Raw genomic sequence first — 13,177 nt, 5'->3', positions numbered from 1 at the left:
GGAGACTCTGCCCTGGCTCTGTGGTACTTAAGCCTGACTGCTGAGTGCAGAGTGCCTATATTAACAACTGAAGGAGTTATCCACAGACAATAGATCCTTGGCAGTCTTGGGGCAAGCTGCCTACTGTCAGATGAGGTCAACATGTGACATCACCAGAGGTGGATCCAGAAAGGAAAAACAGTGGCAAATACTAGAGGCTTCCCAGACAAAATCCACTGTGATCTTCTTCATGATCTGGGATATTTTCTTTCCTGCATAGCTAGTTTTTTAACATTCATTTCTTGTTCATTGAGTTTGTGCATATTAAGTTTCTAGATTTTATACTATAGTTTATTTATCTCCTTTCTTATAATAGTTTTAATTTCTTTATACCCTTATTAATACTGGCTCTTTGGCTGTTGATAGTGGGATTGCAGTGGGGGAATATTTTTGCACATGTAGGTTTGTTCCCTGGGCTTTGTGGTTTTGTTCTCATATCACCTTAATAACACCATACAAGATGTGATGGGCGGGGTGACCCTCAGTCAATCAGCTGAAGGGAAGGACCCACCAAAGAACAACTCAACAACAATAAAAACCTAATTACATCAAGAGAGGAAACACAAATGGCATAAAAGGCACCCCAGAGCATCGAGATCAAGGAGAATGCACTACTGAATTACACAGGTCTCCTACCATAGATGTTTATATCACAAACTCAGGGAGTCAAAACAGACCAACTTAAAAGGCAGAGGTCAACAAGAAGAGTTTCATAAATAATGTGAAGACAAATAAACAAGCCCCAAATGAAAGAAACAAAGGAAACCTCAGAAAGAATGGTAAATGAAATAGAGGCAAGTTAACTATCAGACATTGAGTTCAACATAATGGTTACAAGGAAGCTTAATGAGCTCAGTGAGAATTACGAAAACTACAGGGAAGCTACAAAGAATGTACTACAAACTACATCAGCATGAAAAAAGGACATAGAAACTATCAACAAGAGCCAAGAGGAAATGAAAGCTACAATTTCTGAATTGAAGAACATAGAGGAAGGAATCAAAAGCAGGCTAAATAAAGCAGAGGACCAAATCAACAAGCTGGAGGACAAAGTAGAAAAATTCTCCCAGGAAGAGAAAGAATAGGAAGACTCAAAAAGAATGAAGAGGGGTTAAGGGAAATGTAGGACAACAGGAAATGTAATAATATCTGTATAATAGGGATACCAGAAGAAGAAGAGGATCAAGGGGTAGAAAATCTGTTTGAAAAAATAATCATGAGAAACTTCCCCAATTTGATGAGAGAAAAGGTCACACAAATTCAGGAAGCACAGAGAGTCCCAATCAAGAGGCACTCAAAGTGGCCCACTCCAAGACACATCATAATTAAAATGGCAAAATTCCAAAACAAAGAGATAATCTTAAAGGTAGCAGGGAGAAACTAGAAATAACATACAAAGGAGTCCTGAAAAGGATAGCAGCTGACTTCTCAATGGAAATACTAGTAGCCAGAAGGGAATGGCAGGAAAGATTTCAAGCAATGAAAAGTGAAGTGCTTCAAACAAGACTACCCAGAAAGGCTGTCAAAAACAATGGAAAGTGAAATAAGGAGCTTCCCAGACAAAAGAAGGATGAAAGAATATACCTCCATCAAATAAGCACTGCAAGATATGCTAAAAGGACTGCTATAAGGACAGGAAAAAAAAAGAGTGAAAGAGAAACACAGGTATGAAGGGAGTAAAATGGCTATGAATAAGTACCTATCTATAAACTTAAATGAAAATGGAATAAATGTTCCAATCAACAGACATAGGGTAGCTGAATAGATAAGAAAGCATGACCCACACATATGCTATCTACAAGAGATCCACCTCAGAACAAAATACCTACACAGACTAAAAATGAACGTTTGTGAAAATATATTCCAAGGAAATGGACTGGAAAAAAAATCCAGGGCAGCAGCACTTATATCACTCAAAACAGCCAAAAAAGAGACCCAGAAGGTCACTTCATAATACTCAAGGGAAGAACCTGTCAAGAAGACAAACAATGTAAACATATATGCACCCAACATAGGAGCACCCAACTACATGTGGAAAATCTCAGAGACTTCAAAAAAGATACAGACAGAAACATAATAATAGTAGGAGATTTTAACACTCCACTGTCAAAAATGGACAGATCTTCCAAACAAAATATCAACAAAGATATTGTGACATTAAACAATGTCCCAGATTAAATAGACTTAACTGATATATATATATATATATATATATATATATATATAAAACTTTTCATCCTAAAGAATCAAAATATGCATTCTTTACAAGTGCACATGGAACATTTTCAAAGATAGACCACATAATAGGACACAAAACAAGCTTCAACAAATTCAAGAAAATTGAAATTATAACAAGCGCTTTCTCTGACCACAAGGGACTGAAACTAGAAACCAAACTCAATGAAAAAAACCCAAACCTTCAAATTCATGGTTATTGAATAGCATGCTATTAAACAATGAATGAGTGAAGGAGATTAAGAAAGCAATCAAAAAGTTTCTGGAAACAAATGAACATGAACTCACAAAAATTCAAAAATTATGGGACACAGCAAAGGCAGTCCTGAGGGAAGTTCATAGCAATACAGGCCTACCTAAAAAAGATAGAAACATTTCAGATAAACAACCTAACCTTACGCATACAAGAACTGGAGAAACAACAACAGAGACAACCCAGAACAAGTAGAAGGAAGGAAATAACCAAGGTCAGAGCAGAAATAACTGATGTAGAGACTAAAAAAACAATTCTAAGGATCAATGAATCCAGGAAGTGGTTCTTTGAAAAGATAGACAAAATCAACAAGCCTTGAAGCAGGCTCATTAAGAAAAAAAGAGAGAGGACCCTAATAAACACAATCAGAAAGGAAAGAGAAGAGATTACAACTGATACCACAGAAATACAAAGGATTATAAGAAATTACTATAAAGAACTATATGCCAAGAAATTTGAAAACCTAGGTGAAATGGACAAATTTCTAGAAAAAAATATAATCTTCCAAAACTCACTGAAGAAGAAGCAGAAAGCCTGAACAGATGAATAACATCTAATGAAATTGAAAGAGTAATAAAAAAGCTTCTGACACACAAAAGCCCTGGATGAGATGGTTTCACAGGAGAAATTTACAAAGCACTTAAGGAAGAGCTAACCCCCATCCTCCACAGATCATTCCAAAAAATTCAAGATGATGGAAGACTCCCAATCTCCTTTTATGAAGCCAGCATCATCCTAATCCCAAAACCAGATAAAAACATAACAAAGAAAGAAAACTTCAGGCCAATATCACTGATGAACATAGATGCTAAAATCCTCTACAAAATATTGGCAGACCACATCCAGCAATATGTTAAAAGGATCATGCACCATGATCAAATGGGATTCATCTCAGGGATGCAAGGATGGTACAATGTTTGAAAGTCAGTAAACATAATATACCACATAAACAAAAGGAAAGATAAAAATCACATGATCACATCAATAGATGTGGAAAAACATTTGATAAGGTACAGTAACAATTGATGATAAAAAACACTCAGCAACATGGGAATAGAGAAAGCATTCCTCAACATAATAAGGGCCATGTATGAGAGACTCACAGTCAACATCATATCAACTGGCAAAAACTAAAAGCTTTTTCACTAAGATAAGGAATAAGACAAGGATGTCTGCTTTTACCACTTCTATTCAACATAGTATTGGAAGTCCTAGCTATAGCAATCAGACAAGAAATAGAAATAAAAGGCATCCAAATTGGTAAAGAGGAAGCAAAACTGTCATTGTTTGTAGATAAAATAACAGTGTATACAGAAAATCCTGTAGATTCCATCAAAAAAAAACTACTGGACCTAGTAAGTAAGTCTGGCAAAACAGCGGGATACAAAGTCAATATGAAGATATTGAAAGCAGTTTGGTACATCAACAATGAAATATCAGAAACTGAAATCAGGAAATAATCACATTTGATATAGTGACACAAAAAATAAAGTACCTAGCAATAAACCTAAACATAAAGGTAAAAGACCTGTACACAGAAAACTCTACAACACAAATGAAAGAAATTAAGGAAGACACAAACAAATGGAAGCATATACAATGTTCCTGGGTTAGAAGAATTAACATCATCAAAATGTCCATAGTACCCAAAGCAATTTATAGATTCAACACAATCCCTACTAAAATACCAATGACAAATTTCACAGATATAGAACAAATATTTCAAAAATTTACATGGAACCGTAACTCCAAATAGCTGCAGCAATTTTGAGAAAGAAGAGCAAAGTAGGAGGGACCACAATACCTGTCATCGAAGTATATTACAAGGTCATAGTAATCAAAACAGTCTGGTACTGGCATTAGAACAGACATATAGATCAACGGAAGAGAATAGAGAGCTCAGAAATAAACCCAAGTCTCTATGGCCAATTAGCCTTTGACAAAGGGGGCATAAGCATAAAATAAAGTAAGAACAGCCTCTTCAACAAATGGTGTTGGAGAATCTGGACAGCTACATGCAAAAAAATGAAACCAGATCACCAACTCATACCATACACAAAATAAACTCAAGATGGATAAAAGACTTAAATATAAGCTGTGACACCATGAAAGTCCTAGAGGAGAACATAGGCTGAAAAGTCTCAAAATATTCCTCACAGCAATATTTTCACCAATATATCCCCTAGAGCAAGGGACATAGAGGAAAGAATAAACAAATGGGGCTTCATTAAAATAAAAAAGCTTCTGCATGGCTAAAAAAATCAGCAAAATAAAAAGAGAACCAACTGTATGGGGAAATATATTTGCTAGTGATACCTCAGACAAGGGTTTGATCTCCAAAATACATAAAGAACTCATATGACTCCACTCCAGAAAGACAAAAAGCCCAATTAAGAAAAGGGGAAAGGACCTGAATAGACTTTTCTGTAAGGAAGACATTCAGAGGACCCAGAGACATATGAAAGGATGTTCAGCATCACTAGCCAACAGAGAGATGCAAATTAAAACCCTAATGAGATACCACTTCACAGCTGTCAGAGTGGACATCATTACCAAATCAACAAACCACAAGTGCTGGCAAGGTTGTTGAGAAAAGGGAACCCCAGTACACTGTTGGTGGGAATGCAGAATGGTTCAGCCACCGTTTAAGCAGTATGAAATTTCATCAGAAAACTAAAAATGGAATGCCCTTTGACCTGGGAATTCCACTGCTGGGATTCTACCCTAAGAATCCTGAAACACCAAATCAAAAGAAACTATGCACCTCAAGGTTCATAGCAGCATAATTTACAATAGCCAAAGGTTGGAAGCAACCTAAGTGACCATCAATTGGTGCCATTAATTGGTGCATGACTACATTGACAAAGCGTTGATTCATCCGAATTACATAGCAATTATAAATATATATGCAACTAACATCAGAGAACTCAAATATATGAAACATAGACATAATCAATAGGAAAGAAAGATATTATCACTGTAATAGTGAGAGATTTTAATACTCCATTTCAATAATGGTTAGAAAAAAGATCAATAAGGAAACACAGGTCTTGAGCAATGCTATAGACCAATTGAACTTAACACACATGCAGAATCCACCCAACAACAGTAATGCACTTTCTCCTCAATCTCAGGTACAACATCCTCTAGGATAGATAACATGTTAAGGCCAAAACACAAATATTAACATATTTAAGGAGATTAAATCATGTCAAATTACTCTTCTAACCACAATGAAATGAAAATAAAAGTAAAATGCCAAAGAAAAAATTGAAAATTTTAAAAATATGTGAAAATTAACATACTCTTAAACAACAAATGAGTCAATGAAAAAATCACAAGGAGAATTATAAAATTACTTGGGACAAAGGGAAGTGAACATAAAACATACTAACTTATCAGATGAAGCATAAGCACAACTATGAGTGAAGCTTATAAGCTGTAATATATCTATGGTACTATAGCTACAAGGAAAACAGGCATGTTTATTGTCCTCAATAGAATGTAAGTGTCTAGTGAAGAAGAATAATGGATTTTAAAATATAACAGAAATAAATGTTATCATATAGCATACTAGGTATGATACTGGTAGGAGCATGGACTCTAAAATAGGGTGATGGTAGGGAGGGTGAAAAAAATTGGGATACAGTGATTAAAGAATCAAAGAAATTGTTACTGCTTGAATGCTAAGAATGCAGGTGAAAGAAAGGCCCAGGGCGAATCTACAGTTTTTGTTTGAAATGCTAGGCATATGATGGTGCTATTTATAGATGGGGTAAATTGAGGGAAAATGATGAGTTTATCTTTGAGCATGCTCAGTTCAAGGTTGTTGAAGATATCAGGTAGGAAGCTAAGGAGAGATGGTGGAAACTGAAATGTGGTCTAAACTTGAGAATTTGAGGTAGGCAAAGTCGTGTATTGATGAAAACTTAAGCCATGAGAAAGGATGAAACAGGTCCAAGAGAGTTTCTGTGAGTGAAGACTAGAATCCATCCATAAGAAACCTCTATTTTCTTCTCACCATAGACTACTTTATGAATCAATGGTTAATACCAAGGGAGGAAGGCCTCCAAAGGGTGTACTTGCTTTGGAAGCACCATTCACTACCAGCGAGGAAGGAACACTGCTGGGGAGCCTTTAAATTATGGGTTTAATTTAGAATGGGTTTCTAAGGAAAAGTAAAAGTATTTAAATAGTCACTTATTGATTGTAACGATTATTTCCCTAAATATACTTGATATTTTTATTGACGATTCTTTTATTAGGCTGGATAATAATCTATTACAAAGTATGACTATCTGGAAATAATGGATTTTGCTGATGTCTTAAAACTCATCTCTTGAATGGGTATGTCTTGGTAGCTCTGAAACTGACCACAAATTCATGACAATGATTTTCAACACAAAGTTGTGAAGTTCAGAGATGACTAGGCTATGGGAAAGAAATATGAATAAAAGTGGCACCTACTCTAGGAACCCAGTCTTGAAAAGATTCATTGTAGAAGCATGTAGTTATACAGTCCTCTTGCACAAATATCACTGATGATTGGCTGCTGTTGTCCAATGGGACTTGCAAAGGCCTTCAGACCCTTGTTGACTCTAAAGGTTTCACTGGTGGGGGTATTCTAGAGGCACATTTTACCAGTCATGTAATCCTCACATCAAGGATAGGTATTTACTATATTGATTTGGTTATTTGTAATTTTTGAACTGTACATGGAGTTAAGAAAAAAATTATTTGTGGCATCTACAATGTGGGTTATAATTCTAATTCCATGGACTTTCTATCCTTTTCTCAGAATTATTATTCTGTGTCTCTATAAACAAAAATAATGATAAAATTGTTATATTTGCATGCAAATTTATTGCTTTTTCACTCAATGACAAATATGTGGATTACCCCTTTACAAGCTTGTTTAGTTCTCTTAGGGATTCTGCATGAGTGGTGCTGTTAATTCCATTTTATGAATGAGGAAATTGAGCCTGAGAAAGGTTAAATAACTTTTCAAATGTTTATATAGCTTATGACAGACCTATCTTGACCTCAAAACTGTACTATTGATCACTGAGCACACTGGCAGACCATACTCAAAATACCATTTCTTCAAGAAAGTATGTTTCTTCAGGGAAACTATCTGACTATTACCCATTATGGAAATGGAGCCCTGACCTCAATATCTGGTTATGGAGACACCAACCCACAGTGATACAGACACTGGCCCACAGTCTCCGAGTCATTATGGATGAAATGAGACATTCACACAGACTACTGAGTCCGGTGGAGAAAAAGGGACAGTAAAGCTTCTCTCTCAAGGGGAGCAAAAGCTGTGACCTCTGCCATGACAGGCCTTTATTTCTATCTCTGGGAACATTACATGATGGTCCTCATTACCTATATACAGGTTTGCTTTAGGTGGTTACCTTGTACAGAAAACAAAGAAGCTAATGCTGCTAATCACATCACAGAAGAGGGATATTTGCAAATGAAAAGGCAAAAGTGGTTGAACTGGTTACACTGGTCCTTGGAAGGTGTAGCATGGATTTTAGGAAGTTACTTTGCAGTAAATGTCCTCAATTCAGGGTAAGGGAGTTTTTTAGCAAAAGCAAGACTCAAAGTGGCCTAGGCACATTGCAGGCCTGATTCCCTATGGGAAAACCCATCAGTGGGCATGGGTCCTGTGCATCTCCGAGAGGGAGCTGGGACCACACCACAAAGAACAGTCTCCTACACTCTGGTATCTCAGAGACAAATACAAACTGTCAGCGGTGTATATATCTTAGGTGGCGAAAAGCATTAAAAAACCTTCGCGTCTGCATTTGATATCTACCCAAATGATTTTTCCCCAACTTGTTACTGACAAACTCAAAATGAAAATAACCATGTTGAAGTTTATTTCAGCTTTATAAAAAACTCATTAAAATTGCCCAAACCTGAAAAAATCAGTAAATATTTTGGTTTTAGTTCCTGGCACCCAATTTTTTGCAAATTATATGCTGAAAATTGTAGGAGTTAGCATGAGATATTAAACAGAAATTCTCTCAAGACTTCTCAAAAGTAATAGTTCATTATTTATTACTCTATGTACAAGGAAAATACAGGTTAGGCAAAATAAATGGCTATTTCCCTGTTATAAAGCACGTAGACGTGACATGTCATAATGCTATGATGACTCCACAAATCATTCCTCAGGCAGCAAGCCCCATCTTGTTCCACCTTGCACATCTGGGCTTGATAGACAGTATTTACTATCAGTACTTTCATGAATATTTTTGAAGGGAGCTTGGTTTCTGGCAATGGAATATTTTTCCATGGATTTTATCTAGTGTTCTCTGTGCAAGGAAGGTCTGTTTATTACATTGGCTAGTTACCATAGATAGAAAAAACTAGCCAAAAAATGAGTGCATTAGAAAGAGTCAGCCCTGGCTGGCGTAGCTCAGTGGATTGAGCGCGGGCTGGGAACCAAAGTGTCCCAGGTTCGATTCCCAGCCAGGGTACATGCCTGGGTTGCAGGCCAGAACCCCCAGCAACCGCACATTGATGTCTCTCTCTCTCTCTCTCTCTCTCTCTCTCTATCTCCCTCCCTTCCCTCTCTAAAAATAAATAAATAAAATCTTAAAAAAAAAAAAAAAGAAATAAAAAGAAAGAGTCAATGCTATTGAAGATTCTAACTGAGGGAGTCATTTGTTTTCTACATTACAGTAGAATCCAAAGTGAGCTGTATGTGTGCCCACTGCATTATGAGGGTACAGAACAAGAAGCAAAGGAAGGAGGGGTAACACTATCAATTAGATTAGAGTTATCCATGGCCTTCATTGTTATTCATGGATTATTCACGGATGGAGAGGGGGAATAAGAAACAAGCATTGTAACAGAGTAACAAATTTATTAAAATTAGATGGTGACTAGTTTTAATAAATTTAGACATTTATTATTTAGACATTTAGTTTAATAAATGGAGACATTAATCACTTATGATTAAGAAAAAGACTCTTTTTCTTCCTCAATTACTAATAACTCTTCCTCTGAAATGCCTTCGGGAAATGCTGGTATTCTAGTACAGAGTCCACAGGAGATCCCATCTTTGTTCTGTGAAGGGAGCAAAAAGTTATAAGGATGGGCCAACTCAGATATCAGCACCTGGTACTGGGTTCTTAGGAGGATTGATGGTAGAGAGGGTAGCTTTCATTGAACCACCCACAGACTGTCACATGCAAGTGGAAAATACTGCTTAAAATAAGAAACAGAGGAGTTGACTAGAAAACAGAATCCATGTGTAATTTAATGCAAATGCAGTTATTTAATGTACTCTTTTTACTCAATTTGCTCCAACAATTCTGCTGTCGCTTCATAATTTGTCAGTGGCAGTGAGAATGGTGTCATGTGTTAGACTGGTGGGGTCAGACCAGATCTTGGTTCAACAAACTAGGTACTTGAGTTCTGGCTAGGAAAGAATTCAGAGTCAAGACTCAAACTGTAAGAGAAAGTTTATGTAGAAAGTCACAGAGGTACAAGAAGTGAGCTCTAGAATAAATAGGCTAAGGAAACAAGTTACAGAGGCAAAAAGAAGGCTCCTTGGAACTTAAGATAGAGAAGGATAAAGATAATGCACCTGTAGAGAAGAGGCAGGGGAGGTAGGGGAGAAAGGCACCATCATGTTCAGGGGTGGGGTTGGGGGAGAGCAGGCTACAGCCTCCATGTGAAGGTATTTACCTAGAGGTGTTAGGGGAGGATCCCAACAGAATATTTATCAGCTTTCCAGGTGTGTCCTTTCAGGGTTGTGAAGGGTTTTGATCTCCACTGATTGGTTGGTACCAGAGCAGGCGGTCATTAGTCAATGCAGCTGATCCTGAGGTCAGTCTTGGCATCACTTGTCTAGTTTTGCTGCTTTTCTGAGCCTGGAGCTGAAACACAACTGAGACCTGGATGTATTTGATGCAGGTCAGAACTTCACTGGGGGGCTTACTGCCTAATAGCTATTCTCTGACCTCCTTGTTTGTTTCCCCTCTAAGGGGTCTAACTTACGTGACTAACAACATGGCAAGGGAGGAAAGGTAAAGGGAAGGTCTGAACTGCATAACCAGTGATTTAAAAGGTCAGGGTTTCTAAACTGCATGACCAGTGATATGTTAGGGGAGGAATGCTTACTCTGGGGTCCTTGTTTTCCTAGTTTTTCTCACTGCCAGGCACCTGGGGCTTTCTGCTCTGGTGACCTCCTTTACCTGGCCCATTGTCACTGCCTTGCTTATGTTTGATTAACTGCTTAGCAGATGTTAAAAAGTACTCTAACAGAAAGATGAAGTCAGAGCAGGCTGATAGGTAGATAAAGAGCTTATGTCTTGTCTAGAGGCAAGGGAACATGTACTAGGGCCACACAGGAATAAAGTCTGAGGTTGAGGTGATAGGAATCTTATACTAAGCTGACAAGACAAAAATAACAGGTACTGGGCTGAAGATACAGGGACTACTAGGACTTTAGGTTGAATCATTGGGCCTTGCCTTAGTAAAGATGCTGTCCCATCTTTAATGAAAGTTCAGGATATTCTTCATAGAGATGTTTAATAAATGTCTGGCACTCCTGGCATCCTTTCTCAATAGTAAGGTCAATAAAGACTCAAGCCTTATCCATGACTCTGTCATTTTCATCTCTTTGCATATCTTCCCCTGGCTAATCACTTTGCCCTCTAATAGGTCATCCAGCAAGGTGTTTGTTGCATTCTGGCCCAATGAGTATATGAACAGTCTCCCCTTCTGAATCAGAACTTTGTTGGAAACACAAAGATCCCCTATGTAATAAATACAGCCCTATTTCCCTCTCAATTCACCAACAAGGAAGCAATCATTTTAGTCTTTTTCAACCAAACTTTTCTTTCCATGAGGTTCAGTAGTCTAGAGGAATCATCTAATGCCTTTGAATCTTGAGGCATCTACTATATGCAATTCTTTCTCACTCTAGAATTACCTACATGTGGTCACTGAGTAATCTGAAAGAGTTGATTTCATGAGTTTTCTGTTAGCTTCCTGAAAATCAGAGGTCATTCTGCTGACACACTCCATCTTCTTAAACTAGGAAGAGGATGCCAGGCTTTTTCCTTTGGAAACAACTGCTGCTGATACCCATCTTGTGCCCATTCTCACCCTCAGGTGATTCATAGTTTCAAATTCAGGTAACACTAGCCAAATGACAGGACACCAATAGAATCCTACCCTCTCCTTGCCTTTACCTTTTATTCAAAAAATGCAGTGAAAGGCTACCTGAGTTCCCTCCCTTCCTCCTCCTATTCTCTCTCCACATAAACCATTTAGGTTTAAGTTGCTAATATATGCCTTCACCAAGCCTAATGTGGAAGGCTGCCCTTTCTCAAAGGATTTTTTCCCCAGGAGTTCTCATACTAGAAAGACTCACCAGCCATGGCCTCTCACACTTGTCTTGGGTGTGCAGTTGAAATGGCAAGCAAGTTGGCCTCATCTTTTTTTTTATATAGGAGATGTAGATATGTTCAGAGATTGAGAAATAATGATTACACTTACCTATAATGTTAATATTATTATTTCATAATAAGTGTCTTATTGTTAGGAAATAATTGCTAGAAATAAATAATAAATGACAGTAATTATTGTCATTTCCTGAAATGTTTTTAGATCACTGATCCTTAGCTTACAGCAGACTTGTGCTAATAAGACATTTGCTTCACCACTCCTTGGGACTGAAAAGTAAAAATATAAAACAAAAGAGAAAGCATACACAGAGTTAAATATATGCAATAAAGAAGTATCAGTTCACTGAGTTTTAAATAGAAAGTCAAGCCAGAATACAAAAAATTTTGCCACATAAATCAAGTACTAAGAATTTTTTAAATTGTGTTAAAATACACGTAACATAAAACTTACCAGATTAACCATTTTAAGTGTTCATGTCAATGGCATTAGGTACACATATGTTGTTGTGTAGCTATAACCACCATACATCTCCAGACTCTTCATTTCCAACTGCAACTATACCCATTAAGCAGTAACTCCTCATTTTTCCCTTCTACCAGCCCTTGGCAACCATCATTTTACTTTCTGTCTCTATGAATTTGACTAATTTATCTACCTCATATTAAGTGGAATCATACAGTATTTTTCTTTTTGTTACTGACTGATTTCTCTCAAAATGATACCCTAAGCAGAGGTGTCCAAACTTTTGGCATCTCTGGGCCACATTGGAAGAAGAAAAGTTGTCTTGGGCTACACACTAAATATACAAACACTAATGAAAAATTATGAGAGAAAAAGGTTTTAAGTAAATTTATGATTTTGTGTTGGGCCACATTCATAGCCATCCTGAACTACATGTAGCCTGTGGGTCAAAGGTTAGACACCTTTCATCCATACTGTAGCATGTTTCAGAATTCCCTTCTTTTTTAAGGCTGAATTTTATACACATACACACATACATTGCGTATCCATTCATTCACTAATGGACATTTGAGTTGCTTCTATCTTTTGGCTATTGTGAATAATGCCTCTGCAAACATGAATGAACAAACATCTATTTAAGACTCTGATTTAATTTTGCTGTTGTATATACCCAGAATTGGAATTACAAGATCACAGGGTAATTCTATTTTCATTAATTTTGAGGAATAATTACACTGTTTGTTTATAACT

This window comes from Phyllostomus discolor, chromosome 6, assembly GCF_004126475.2.
Source record: "Phyllostomus discolor isolate MPI-MPIP mPhyDis1 chromosome 6, mPhyDis1.pri.v3, whole genome shotgun sequence".
NCBI lineage: Eukaryota > Metazoa > Chordata > Mammalia > Chiroptera > Phyllostomidae > Phyllostomus > Phyllostomus discolor.
Note: the sequence above shows the minus strand (reverse complement) of the source record.